The 13,313-nt window shown below is 37.4% G+C and overlaps 1 protein-coding gene across 18 annotated transcripts in view; it reads left to right on the forward strand.

The window, feature by feature from the left end:
• ZBTB20 (zinc finger and BTB domain containing 20) overlaps positions 1-13,313 on the forward strand; it is an 838,376-nt gene that overhangs the window by 215,280 nt on the left and 609,783 nt on the right. The window lies entirely within an intron of this gene.

Below are 13,313 nucleotides of genomic sequence, written 5' to 3' on the forward strand. Positions count from 1 at the left end.
CCCTGGTCTTCTGCATTGTAGGCAGATTCTTTACCATCTGAGCCACCATGGAATCCCTTATGAATATATAAGGGAAGCCTTTATAGATACATAAATTTAAATTTTATATTTTTATATTTATACATTATATATATATATATGTATATATATACCATTGTATATATTGGTATCCATTCATCTGTCAGTGGACATTTAGGTTGCTTGTCTTCACTATTGTAAATAATGCTGCTATGAACATTGTGGTGCATGTATCTTTTTGAATTAGAGCTTTTGTTTTTTCTGGGCATCTGCCCATGAGTGGATGCTGGATCATATGGTAGCTCTATTTTTAATTTTTTAAGGAAGCCCCATACTGTTCTCCATAGTGACTGCACCAGTTTACATTCTGCCAACAGTGTATGAGAGGATTCCATCTTCTTCATACCCTCTTCAGTATTTATTATTGGTAGACTTTTTGATGATGGCCATTTTGACTGGTATGAAGTTATATCTCATTGCAGTTTTGATTTTGATATTCTCACTTTTAAAATGACATTTGATTGACTATATTAACTACGGTACTTGTTTTCCCTCAATACTTTGAAGATACTATTCCACTGTTTTCTAGACTCTGTTGTTGCTGGTGAGGTGTTAACTATCGGTTTAGTTGAGCTTCCTCTATAGATAATTTGTCCTTACTCTCTGTCTTTGGTATTTGTACAGATTGTGGACTTTTTGACTCTAAAATTCATTCTTTTCTCTTCTTCTTGGTTGTTTTTGAAGATAGCTGACAATTCAGGATTAATTTCCTAGGCTCCAAAATCAGTTTCCTTCTGCCTGGGCTCATCCAATGGGAATCATTGGTAACTGACTGGAGGAAAGAAGAAATAAAAATATTCCTCCTTTGTCAACTTGGGTTACATTTCCAAGTACCGCTACTTCTCTGTGGTGACCCAGCTGGTTCACCAGGACTCCCTATTTTACCCCTCTGTCCCTTGTCATTGCTAAAAAATTTTTGGGTTGTGTCACCATACCTTGGTTCACTTATCAGCCTCTTCTGCATACTTCATATTATCTCATTTTAAACACTATGAGTTGTGTTTTCTTTGATTGGATCATCAGTGATACAGTGTTCTAGATTTCATTATAATGTCTCTAGGTTTGAATTTATTTTTAATTTTATTTTAATTCTTAAGACTTGCTTTATACATCTGACGTTTCATATCTTTCTCAGTTTTGAAAAGGGTCCATTATTGCTTTGAGATGTTGCCTATTTGTCTTTATTTTCTCATTCTCAACTAAACTTTAGACGTATGTTAGATATTTTTATTCTGTTCTTCATATTTCTTAATCTCTTTTCTTAAATTTTTCATTTTTATCTTTTTATTCTAGGTAAATTCCATAGAATTATCTTTCATTTCAGTAATTCTTCCCTTGTCTGGCATCTAATGTGATGTAGCCTCATTTCAAATATTAACTTTAATATAAATTTTATTCCTATCACATCTGCTTTTTCATGTTTTTTCTTATGTTTGCCTCTTTCTGTAAATTTTTATCATTTTAAATGTTTTATCCCACTGAATTCTGATATTAATATTCTCTTCTTTCAGTTCTTAAAGCTGTGCCCTCCCAATCCATTTTCTAGCTTAATGCTCATATTTGATGTAAAGCACTTTTGTACCTGCTGGTTCATATGGAAAAGCTTTTCTTTATCTCTGATATTTCTGATATGTAAGCTCTTCTTAATTGGGGTTTGCTTTACCTGTGAGACCGCCACATGATCTAGGTTGTTGAAGGTGTCCTCCTAGAGAGTTTTTTTTTTCTTCCTCTTCTTCTTTCTTTTTCCAGGTAGTCCATGCCTATTACCTGATTGCCATTCTCTGTGATTGCCATTATTGTACAACTGCCTTTTGTCCCTGAGTCTTCCTGATTATTACTGAATTGGATAATACCCCTGGGATGTTGTGGGTACATCATAAGGCCTTGTCCTTCACATTCCTTTTCTTCCTGTCTTTTTAGAATTTTAATTTATTGAAAGATTAAACATTTTAAAGGTTTTGTTAGTGTATATGTTTGTATATTTTCTGTTTTAAATATGTTTTAACAGGAACATTTCTAAGATTTTATAGAGAAGAGTAGAGCATACTTCTCCCAGGGGAATTTTTACCATTCCTTTGGCTTAAATGTTTTTGTTTGTAATTTTTTCCCCGAGGATACCTTCCTAACTCATTTTTGTATTTATTCAGGTCTTTACCTAAATGTGACCATTCAGTGATACCGTCACTACCCATCCTATCTGAAATTTCAACCATAAATTTCCCATCTTAGAATGTATTTCTCCTTTCCTCGCTTTATTTTCATTCTTAGCATTGACCATTGTCTATCATTTTATGCATTCAAATTATTTTCCTTGCTTATTGGCAGTTGCTCACACAAATACATAACTTCCTTGAGATCAGAAATTTTCATCTGTTTTGTTCATCCCTATATCTTCCCCTAAAATAATGACTGGCTCAAAATAAAGATGCAATAAATATTTGCTTAATGGGTAAAATATTCAGTGGCTGTATATTGTGTGCCTCTCCCTGAACTAGGTGGTGATGATAGAAAGGAAAGTAAAATAGGCAAGATTCCAGCCCTCATGAAGATGGCAGTCTTATAGAGAACATAGATAGACTTAAAAGTCAGTTTATCACAAGTAGACAAAGGTTATAATTTCAAATGAACTCTTTTAATGAACTTATTGATATCAGGTGGGCATTCTTTGAGGTTGCATGGTGCTTACTGTTGATATGCAATGCTTCTAAGACCTTTTATTCTTTTTCTTATTTTGAGAAGAGACCAAAGAATACACACAAAAACACATCAGAGACAATACTTAGACAGAACACAATTTTAATGAAGAAGCTGACATAAGTTTGACTAAAGTAGTAAGAAAATGAAAGCAACTAATTATGAAAAATGATACTTAAAAGTATCTTAAATGATACTTTCAGTTCAGTTCAGTTCAGTCGCTCAGTCATGTCTGACTGTTTGTGACCCCCTGAATCGCAGCACTCCAGGCCTCCCTGTCCATCACCAACTCCTGGAGTTCACTCAGACTCATGTGCATCAAGTCAGTGATCCCATCCAGCCATCTCATCCTCGGTCGTCCCCTTCTCCTCCTGCCCCCAATCCTTCCCAGCATCAGAGTCTTTTCCAATGAGTCAAGTCTTCGCATGAGGTGGCCAAAGTATCGGAGTTTCAACCTCAGCATCAGTCCTTCCAATGAACACCCAGGACTGGTCTCCTTTAGGATGGACTAAAAGGCACCTTATCTGCCTCCTCTGAAACCTGTATGCAGGTCAAGAAGCAACAGTTAGAAATGAACATGAAACAATGGACTGGTTCAAAATTGGTAAAGGAGTACATCAAGACTGTTTATTGTCACCCTGCTTATTTAACTTATATGGAGAGTGCATCATGCAGAATACTGGACTGGATGAAGCACAAGCTGGAATCAAGATTGCCAGGAGAAATATCAATAACCTCCAATATGCAGATGACCCCACATTATGGCAGGAAGCAAAGAGGAACTAAAGAGCCTCTTAATGAAGATGAAAGAGCAGAGTAAAAAAGCTGGCTTAAAACTCAACATTCAAAAAACTGACATCCAATCTCAAGACTTCATGGCAAGTAGATAGGGAAGCAATGGAAACAGTGACAGACTGTTTTCTTGGGCTCCAAAATCACTGCAGATGGTGATTGCAGCCGTAACATTAAAAGACACTTGTTCCTTGGAAGAAAAGCTATGACAAACCTAGACAACATAATAAAAAGCAGAGACACTACTTTGCTACAAAGACACATCTAGTGAAAACTATGGTTTTTCTAGTAGTCATATGGATATGAGAGTTGGACCATAAAGAAAGTTGAGCACCAAAGAATTGATGCTTTTAAACTGTGGTGTTAGAGAATACTCTTGAGTGTTCCTTGGACTGCAGGGAGATCCAACCAGTCCATCCTAAAGGAAATCAACCCTGAATAGTCACTGGAAGGACTGACACTGAAGCTGAAGTTCCAATACCTTGGCCACATGATGTGAAGAGCCTGATTCATTGAAAAAGACCCTGATCTGAGAAAGAAAGAAGGTAAGAGCATAAGGGAATGACAGAGGATGAGATGGTTGTATGGCATCACCAACTTGATGGGCATGAGTTTGAGCAGGCTCCAGACGATGGTGAAGGACAGGGAAGCCTGGTGTGCTGCAGTTCATGGGGTCACAAAGAGTCAGATGTGACTGAGTAACAACAACGACAACATGAAAAATGAATTTTCAATAAAGTTTTCATAATATTCAGTTTCTTCCAGTGTCACTGTATGATAATCACAAATCAAAGAAGGGGCCAAATTCTGATGCCCTGTAATTGTACCTAAAGAGCTGGTACACATTTGCCTTTTACAACTCTGCAGGTAGTACACAGAAGGGGATATGCTGTTGCCTTATCATAGTAAACAATAAAGTTCACAGCTATATTTACACAGGTTGAGTTTTCAGCATGTGAATTCCTGTGAAGAATGTTAAACTCTGCTGCTGCTGCTGCTGCTAAGTCGCTTTAGTTGTGTCCGATTCTGTGCGACCCCATAGATGGCAGCCCACCAGGCTCCCCCCGTCCCTGAGATTCTCCAGGCAAGAACACTGGAGTGGGTTGCCATTTCCTTCTCCAATGCAGGAAAGTGAAACGTGAAAGTGAAGTCGCTCAGTCATGTCCTACTCTTAGCCACCCCATGGACTGCAGCCTACCAGGCTCCTCCGTCCATGTGATTTTCCAGGCAAGCGTACTGGAATGGGATGCCATTTCCTTCTCCTGTTAAATCTCTAATAGGTATTTAATATACATTTCAGTTGATTTTTCTACCAACTGTAATTGTAGTAATTATTTTATTTATATGTGGGAAAGGTGTGTCACCTAAGAAAAAGCTAATAGATTTTTTGTCAGTTTTTTCTTTATGTTAAAATTCTTGCCATTTCTAATGGCTTTTATGTTCCTACTACTCTATCTTATGTTGTTATTTTTTTTAACTTATTGTCCCTCACATCTACTTACTTTTTTCTTGCCTTTAAATCCTTTTTGTTTTATTTTTCTCTACCCAAAATGTCCATTCCTGGGCTTTTAGTCAAATCATATCTCTATTTTGCTGCAGACATTGGCTAGCCAACACAAAAGAACTAATTTGTAGTAAGTCCCTTCTCCTAAATGCCATGAATTATACTATCAGTTGCTTTCATATATACAATCTTATTCAATTACCATTAAAAACTCTGCATGTTAGACAAAAGCCACCCCATTTTAAATAAGATGAGACTGAGTATTTAGGGAGAATATGTAAGTTCCCCTAGGATCCACACTTAGTAAGCTGGAATTCAAATCCTAAACTTCTTATTGGAAATGGTTGCTGTTCTTATTATAATTCCATTGCATCTCCTAGATATTGTACCTCCAGCCTCCCTAATATTGCTTTTGAAGTCTGCCATTGATTGAACAAAATGTATAATAAAAGAGTGCCTATAGCTTCAAGTTTTCCATGTGGCAGATAGACTTGGAATGTAGAGAAAACAACAGTAGGGGTAGCTGTTACCTGTCTAATTTTACAGTCTCTCTTGATTGAAAACTGCTGTTCCAAACCTTATATTTACACATCTGACCAATATTTATGGAGTGTTTTATTGTGTGTCAGGCACTAAACCAGACCCTGGGTACAGAGTGCGGAACAAAATAATGTGGCCTCTATAGCGTGTACAACCTAGTGAGGGAGAGGGAATAAACGACTAAACCAGTAACCACACGGATAATTCAAACTGCAGTGGATTCCAGAAAGAATAAAATAATGGTTGGGTCTGTCTCAGGAACAGTAGTCAGAGCCAGTCTCTCTGAGACCGAGAGGAACTACACAGTCGGTTAGGAACTGCAGAACTCTTTCAGGGACCTGTGTGTGTCAAATTCTAGCATGCTAGCTATCTGCTGAAGAGGGAGATAAGGATCAACCTGTCCACCTCAGGATCAAACCAATCAGGCTTTGTGATCTGTTATTAAATTTGAGACTCAGATTCTGATAATTTAGTTTTATACTGATTAAGAGGAAAAATAGGAAAGAAGAGTCAAAGAAAGAAGCTGCAAGATCAGGCCTTTAAAGATTGAAAAGTATTTTGTTTAGAGATGTAGCTCTTTAATTTTTCAATGCATTGTGAATTATTTAATCATTAGGAATAGATGTGACACAATTCATTCAGTATTCCTATACCCAGTATTTAACCCAAATACCCGGTATTTAACGCATGTGTGTGTTAGTCACTCAGTCATGCATGTCCAACTCTTTGTGAGCTCATGGACTGTAGCCCGCCAGGCTCCTCTGTCCACAGAATTCTCCAGGCAAGAATACTAGAGTGGGTAGCCATTCTTCTCCAGGGATCTTCCTGACCCAGGGACTGAACTCAGGTCTCCTGCAGTGCAGGTAGATTCTTTACTGTTTGAGTCACAACGGAAGCCCCATTTAACCCATACCTACTATTAATTCATTCGGTTCTGTACTAGGAACTAATGACATAATGGTGAGTAAGACAAAACCTGTGTTTCCCATTTTACAGTCTTATGTGAAAGACAGTTACAATGTTGTGTGATGATTATTATGACAAGTTTAAACACAGGACATCAGATTCTCGAGGAGGTAACACCTAAATTAAGACCCCAGGAATGTGTACAAGCTGGTCAGTAGAATTATCACATTCCATAAAAATACATCTTTTCCATAATCATAGCTTCAAGTTGAGAATATTTTGAAAATATTATTTTTAACATTTTTCTGAGCTTTAATTTTGTTAATTTTCTTTACTAACCCTTAAACTTTAATGTACAAAGTTAAGTTTTAAAAGTCATCTATTAAACAAGTATTTTCTATTTAATAAATTCTGAAGTGTGACTTACAGGATAGAATTATTAGTATTTAGTATATTGTGGATCAGGGTTCTATGGAGAGTCCAAATTCATCATGTTTATACATAAAATTTGATATTAAATTGCTTCATTTTAAGTGGTAGCCAATAATAATAATAGAAATTTTACATACAGAATTATTGTGTAGGCTTAGCTTTTACTGCACTCTGTAGCTTTATTAGAGCAAGTGTGACCTGAAGTCTATACAGACCAACTACGCCTTTGGATTAACGGGTGTTTATCATATGATTTCCTTTTCCTTCCTTATGTCCTTTTATCTGTTTCCCATTCACAGAGCTGATAAATAGATAACTTTTGCTTCTCTTTATTCTCCTTTCTGATAGGGCTAAATCTAACTTAGTAATTTATACAAATAAGCATAACTAACAAGTTTTTCAAGTCTGCTTTTAAAATTATATTCCTCTTAATCTTCATAAACTTTCAGTTCAGGTAAACTCCAGAATTCAGGACACCTCCATGTAAAAAAATAAGCTGGCTTTATTGGTTATTAAAATCTACATTTTATAATATAATAATGATTGAGCACCCAGATCAATTGTAGGTCTGGAAGAAGTAAATACATATTCAATGAAATAAAAGTATTTTAGATTACATAGTATCTTTTCTTAAAATGGGCCAAATTTAAAATGTAAAACACTATATGTTCCTAAGAATGCTCATTCAGTCATGGAGGAAATATTTTTTAGTTTAAATTTAGGCTCAGAGCTCTTTTATGGAGCCATTGCTCCAGCAGACCCAGCTGAGACTCTTTTCAGTGCCTTAAGTGAATTGCTGCTGTTGTTGTTCAGCTGCTAAGTCGTGTCAGACTCTTTGGGACTCCATGAACTGTATCACACCAGGCTTCCGTGTCCTTCACTATCTCCTGGAGTTCGCCTAAACTCATATCCATTGAGTCAGTGATGCTATCCAACCATCTCATCCTCTGTCGTCCCCTTCTCCTCCTGCCCTCAATCTTACCCAGCATCAAGTTCTTTCCCAATGAGTCGGTTCTTCATACAGGTAGACAAAGTATTGGAGCTTCAGCTTCAGTGTCAGTCCTTCCAATGAATATTCAGTGTTGATTTCCTTTAGGATTGACTGATTTGATCTCCTTTTAGTCCAAGGAACTCTTGAGAGTCTTCTCCAGCACCACAATAAGTGAATTAGGTATTTGATTTATTAATGGCTCAAGAGGTAACATTAAACACCCCCTCTTCCATCACTAGCCAGGCCCATCCAGTATGAAGGGAAGATAAACTTTTAGTCAACAAAGCACAAAGTCAGACCTATTCAGTTCCCACTGGGGAACACAGCTATGCCAACCTAGAAGTAGAAAGAACTTAAAAAATAAATCCTCTATAGTATATCTCCGTCACGAATGGTACTGATAGCAACTTCACCCTCATAAAACCCAAACAATTCTAGGGATTATGTCAATGGATTCTAAAGACACTGTGTAACAGTTCTTTGTGCTGTCCCCAGATCAAATCAGAAGGTCTAGAACCTCAGTAAGTAATAATTTGTGTATTTGAAGCCCTGAGAGCAAAGCCAGTTGTAATATTTTTTACTTCTATTTGCAAAACCTTGTGTTATATGTGAACTCAGGTCATTTGCAGAGTCTCTTTAGAATACCTAAAAAAAGTGATACTGTTCATATGTGACTTTTAGGGAGCCTACAACACCTGATCCTGATTCTAGCTGAATAATTATGTTTACCTTTGCCCTTATAGTTCCATTTCCTGATTGCTGCAGTTAAGTGTAGATTGGTCCTTCATTTTTCATTCAGAAAAATGGGCACATATTACTGCCTTCCTCTTGCATACTAGAATCAGTGCTTTAAAATGCTGGTTAGAGTTGCACATTGTAGCTATTAATATTGTTCGAGTGTTTCAGAAATGTTCTGTGAACATCCAGCACATCACTGGCTCCTAGATGAGCTATAGAATAGAAAGTGATATATTGAGCAAGCTATCTTTGTAACGCCTTACTTCTTCTTTAGCTTAAAGGTACAAACATCCTCTCCTTTCCTCATGCAACTAGGACAATACTAATAGCTTCTGTTCAGCAATGTTTACTTTCATACTGTGCTAGTTCTTTTACCTGCCTATCGCATATAATGTGTGCTTAGTCACTCAGTCGTGTTCAACTCTTTGGGACCCCATGGACTGTAGCCCACCAGGCTCCTTTGTCCATGGGGATTCTCCAGGCAAGAAAACTGGAGTGGGTTGCCATGCCGTTCCTCCAGGGGATCTTCCCAACCCAGGTATTGAACTCAGGTCTCCCGCATTGCAGATGGATTCGTTACCATCTGAGCCACCCAGGGAAGCCCAAGAATAGTGGAGTGGGTAGCCTATTGCTTCTCCAGGGGATCTTCTGGACCCAGGAATCGAAACAGGGTCTTCTGCATTGCAGGTGGGATTCTTTACCAGCTGAGCTTCCAGGGATACATAGGCACAATCTTACAGGTTAGGTAACATGATCATAATTTTTGTTGTTGTTTAGTCACTAAGTCATGTCCGACTCTTTTGCGACCCCATGGGTTGTAGCCTGCCAGATTCCCCTGTCTATGGGATTTCCCAGGCAGGAATACTGGAGTGGGAACTCCTGAATACTAAATACTGAAGTGGCAGCTTCCTTCTCCAGTGGATCTTCCCGACCCAGGGATTGATCTCACATCTCCTGCATTGGCAGGTGTATTCTCTCCTGATGGCACTGCACCATCAGGAGAGCCTGATCATCATTTTACAGACAGGGAAAACGTAACTCATTTAAGATCATACAATCGAAAAGAGGGATCCAGAACTCAATTCTAGGTGTCTCTGGTAGCAAAAGCTAATCAGCTATCCACCATCATGCCTCATATAACTCTGCTGTTGTCCCAGACCCACAGGGGTCCTTGATCCCATAAATAGCTGCTCTTGCTGCGTGGCACAGCCTCACACAGGCTGACCCCATTGACTGAACCTGAGGGCCATCGTGTGGCACTAGCTTCCGAGAGGCAAATGCCCACTGTGGTTACAGGTCACAAGGATACTGTGTGCTGCATTCTTTTATCTGCACAGCCAAGTGCTTCACATCCCTCATGACCACCCCCCTTGCCTAGGGATTCCCTCAGCCCTGGTCTGTCCAGCCTTACCTTCTTTTCTTTCCCTGGAGGTGATTGTACAGCATTGTCTTTGGCAAAGTTAAAAAGTAACTCACTTATTTACTTTGGGTGACAATAAATAACTATATCTTGTTAATAATTGTGCATATGTTTTATGTAGCTTTAGATAATCAGAGACAGTATTACACATCTGGTATCTGAGATTGAATCAATTTTCTTCCATACTTGTCTCCTAAAATATAATTCTATTAACAAAAATTAGACTCAGTTCAGTTCAGTCACTCAGTCGTGTCCGACTCTTTGCAACCCCATGAATCGCAGCATGCCAGGCCTCCCTGTCCATCACCATCTCCCAGAATTCACTCAGACTCACGTCCATCGAGTCCGTGATGCCATCGCGCCATCTCATCCTCAGTCGTCCCCTTCTCCTCCTGCCCCCAATCCTCCCAGCATCAGAGTCAACTCTTTGCATGAGGTGGCCAAAGTACTGGAGTTTCAGCTTTAGCATCATTCCTTCCAAAGAAATCCCAGGGCTGATCTTCAGAATGGACTGGTTGGATCTCCTTGCAGTCCAAGGGACTCTCAAGAGTATTCTCCAGCACCACAGTTCAAAAGCATCAATTCTTCAGCGCTCAGCCTTCTTTACAGTCCAACTCTCACATCCATACATGACTACTGGAAAAACCATAGCCTTGACTAGATGGACTTTAGTCGGCAAAGTAATGTCTCTGCTTTTGAATATGCTATCTAGGTTGGTCATAACTTTTCTTCCAAGGAGTAAGCGTCTTTTAATTTCATGGCTGCAGTCACCATCTGCAGTGATTTTGGAGACCAAAAAAATAAAGTCTGAAGGATAAAAAATACACACTTATAGTAATTTACTAGGGCATTTTATAAGTGATACAGATTCATGTACTTAAGACTTTTTGAGTGTTATGTAAATATCAGTTCTTGCTCAATCATACAAAAAAGTCAACCTGATATGTTTTCTCAAAGTGTGCCAGATCTGTCACAAGTGCCGTAAACTGTATGTATTGTGTTTATGTCTTTATCTGAGCTGTAGTAAATATTTTAAATTTTGTTTTTTGTTGTTTTTTTAAGACTATTATTTTGGATCAGTTTTGGATTCACAGTAAAATTAATAGAAACACATTAATTTTTTAAAATATAAATTTATTTATTTTAATTGGAGGCTAAATACTTTACAGTATTGTATTGGTTGTGCCATACATCAACATGAATCTGCCACGGGTGTACCCGTGTTCCCCATCCTGAACCCCCCTTGCACCTCCCTCCCCATACCATCCCTCTGGGTCATCCCAGTGCACCAGCCCCGAGCATCCTGTATCATGCATCAAACCTGGAAATAGAACTGCTATACGACCCAGCAATCCCACTGCTGGGCATACACACCAAGGAAACCAGAACTGAAAGAGACATGTGTACCCCAGTGTTCATTGCAGCACTGTTTATAATAGCTAGGACATGGAAGCAACCTAGATGTCCATCAGCAGACGAATGGATAAGAAAGCTGTGGTACATATACACAATGGAGTATTACTCAGCCATTAAAAAGAATGCATTTGAATCAGTTCTAATGAGGTGGATGAAACTGGAGCCTATTATACAGAGTGAAGCAAGCCAGAAAGAAAAACACCAATACAGTATACTAATGCATATAACATGGAATTTAGAAAGATGGTAACAATAACCCTGTATGAGAGACAGCAAAAGAAACACATTAATTTTAAAAGTACTTTTAAATTGTTAGTTCTATGAGGGTAAGGTGTTTTCTAATTTATCTTTTACAATATAATGCTGAACAGTACTTTGCATGCAATAGATGCTCACTAAATATTGTTGACTTATTAAATAAGTTTGTAATAAGTTGAACAGATTTGTAGTCCTAAATTGTTCTTGCCATCATTTCACCCTGCATAATTAAGGAAGTTTTACTAAGATGATTAAAAAATGTGTTATCAAATTACTGGTTTATATTCTAAAGCAATGGAATAGAAGAGACCCTGGCTGTACCCCTATGAGGAACCAGGGAGGATGTGTTTTTCACTGTAGGTATTCTTAGTGGATTTCATGTGTGACCGAGTTAATTTATTTCACATATGAAGGTTAGATTTATCATTTCCATATGGCACTCTAAAACTTTTTTCCTTTACCCTTCTCTGACAACTAATGTTTTTCTTATTATAAAAGTAATGTTTATTGTAGTGATTAACTATGTATGAAAGTTAAAAAAAATTAAAATCATGAATAATCTTATTATCCAAATATAATCATTTAATTTTTTGTGTTCTTATTTTTTCTCTCAGCCACACAAATTCTATTATGTCCATACAGTTGGTACTCTGTATGTTTATAATGTACTTTAGAACCAAAAACTACCCTACAGATTGTTTCAAAATATTTCTTTATATGGATGTGCTATACTTTATTTTTCTACTGTTGAAAATTTAGCTTAGCTAGGTTAGTTTTAGTTTTTTGCTAACATAAATCTCTGTTGATGTTCAGTTATGTAAGGTAGAGGTTTAGAAATAAAATTACTGTAGAATTAAAGATTCTGAGTTTTAAATTCTTAATCATATTACTTAATAGTTTTCCAGAAAAATTTTAGCAATTCATACTCCCCTCAGAAGTGTATGAAGAGGTGTTTCACTGTCATCATAAAAATTGATTATTTTTTTCACACTTTTAAGCAAGTTTTATCAACTAGACTTAATGACTTTAATATGCTCCTCTCATCAACTATGTTTAGAAGTATAGAGATTAAATATTTTAGTTTGCTTTCAGAGAGATTACAAAATATGTTTAAGGGTCACAGTAGTTCAGAGGCTGCATTTTGCAATACAGTTTCCACCTTCATGCAGATATTTTTTTGGTCTAATTGTACACTCTGCATACTTTGTTTAAGCTGACTTCTTTACCAATACCTACTTCGATGGCAGTTTTCTCACTGTGTTGCATTGAGGCATCATATCTAATGTGGCTTTAGCATTTCCTCTTACAGAAATCTCATTTCTATTTGCTGTTGTAACTTTAAGTTAATGAACATAGAGCTTATTTTTATTTATTTATGCATTTCTGTGGACTGCTCTACAAAAGCACATTTCTTCCTCACCAATCCAAACTGAGTGTTGATGAATCTGAGTAGCAGTCATATTTCTATTAGGAAGGCACTAGTCCTGGAAGAATACCAAAGAAAAAAATCATTTTTAAGTGTTTGTTTCATCCTCTGGTAAAAA

Source organism: Oryx dammah, unplaced genomic scaffold (genome assembly GCF_014754425.2).
Source record: "Oryx dammah isolate SB20612 unplaced genomic scaffold, SCBI_Odam_1.1 HiC_scaffold_2, whole genome shotgun sequence".
Taxonomy (NCBI): Eukaryota; Metazoa; Chordata; class Mammalia; order Artiodactyla; family Bovidae; genus Oryx; species Oryx dammah.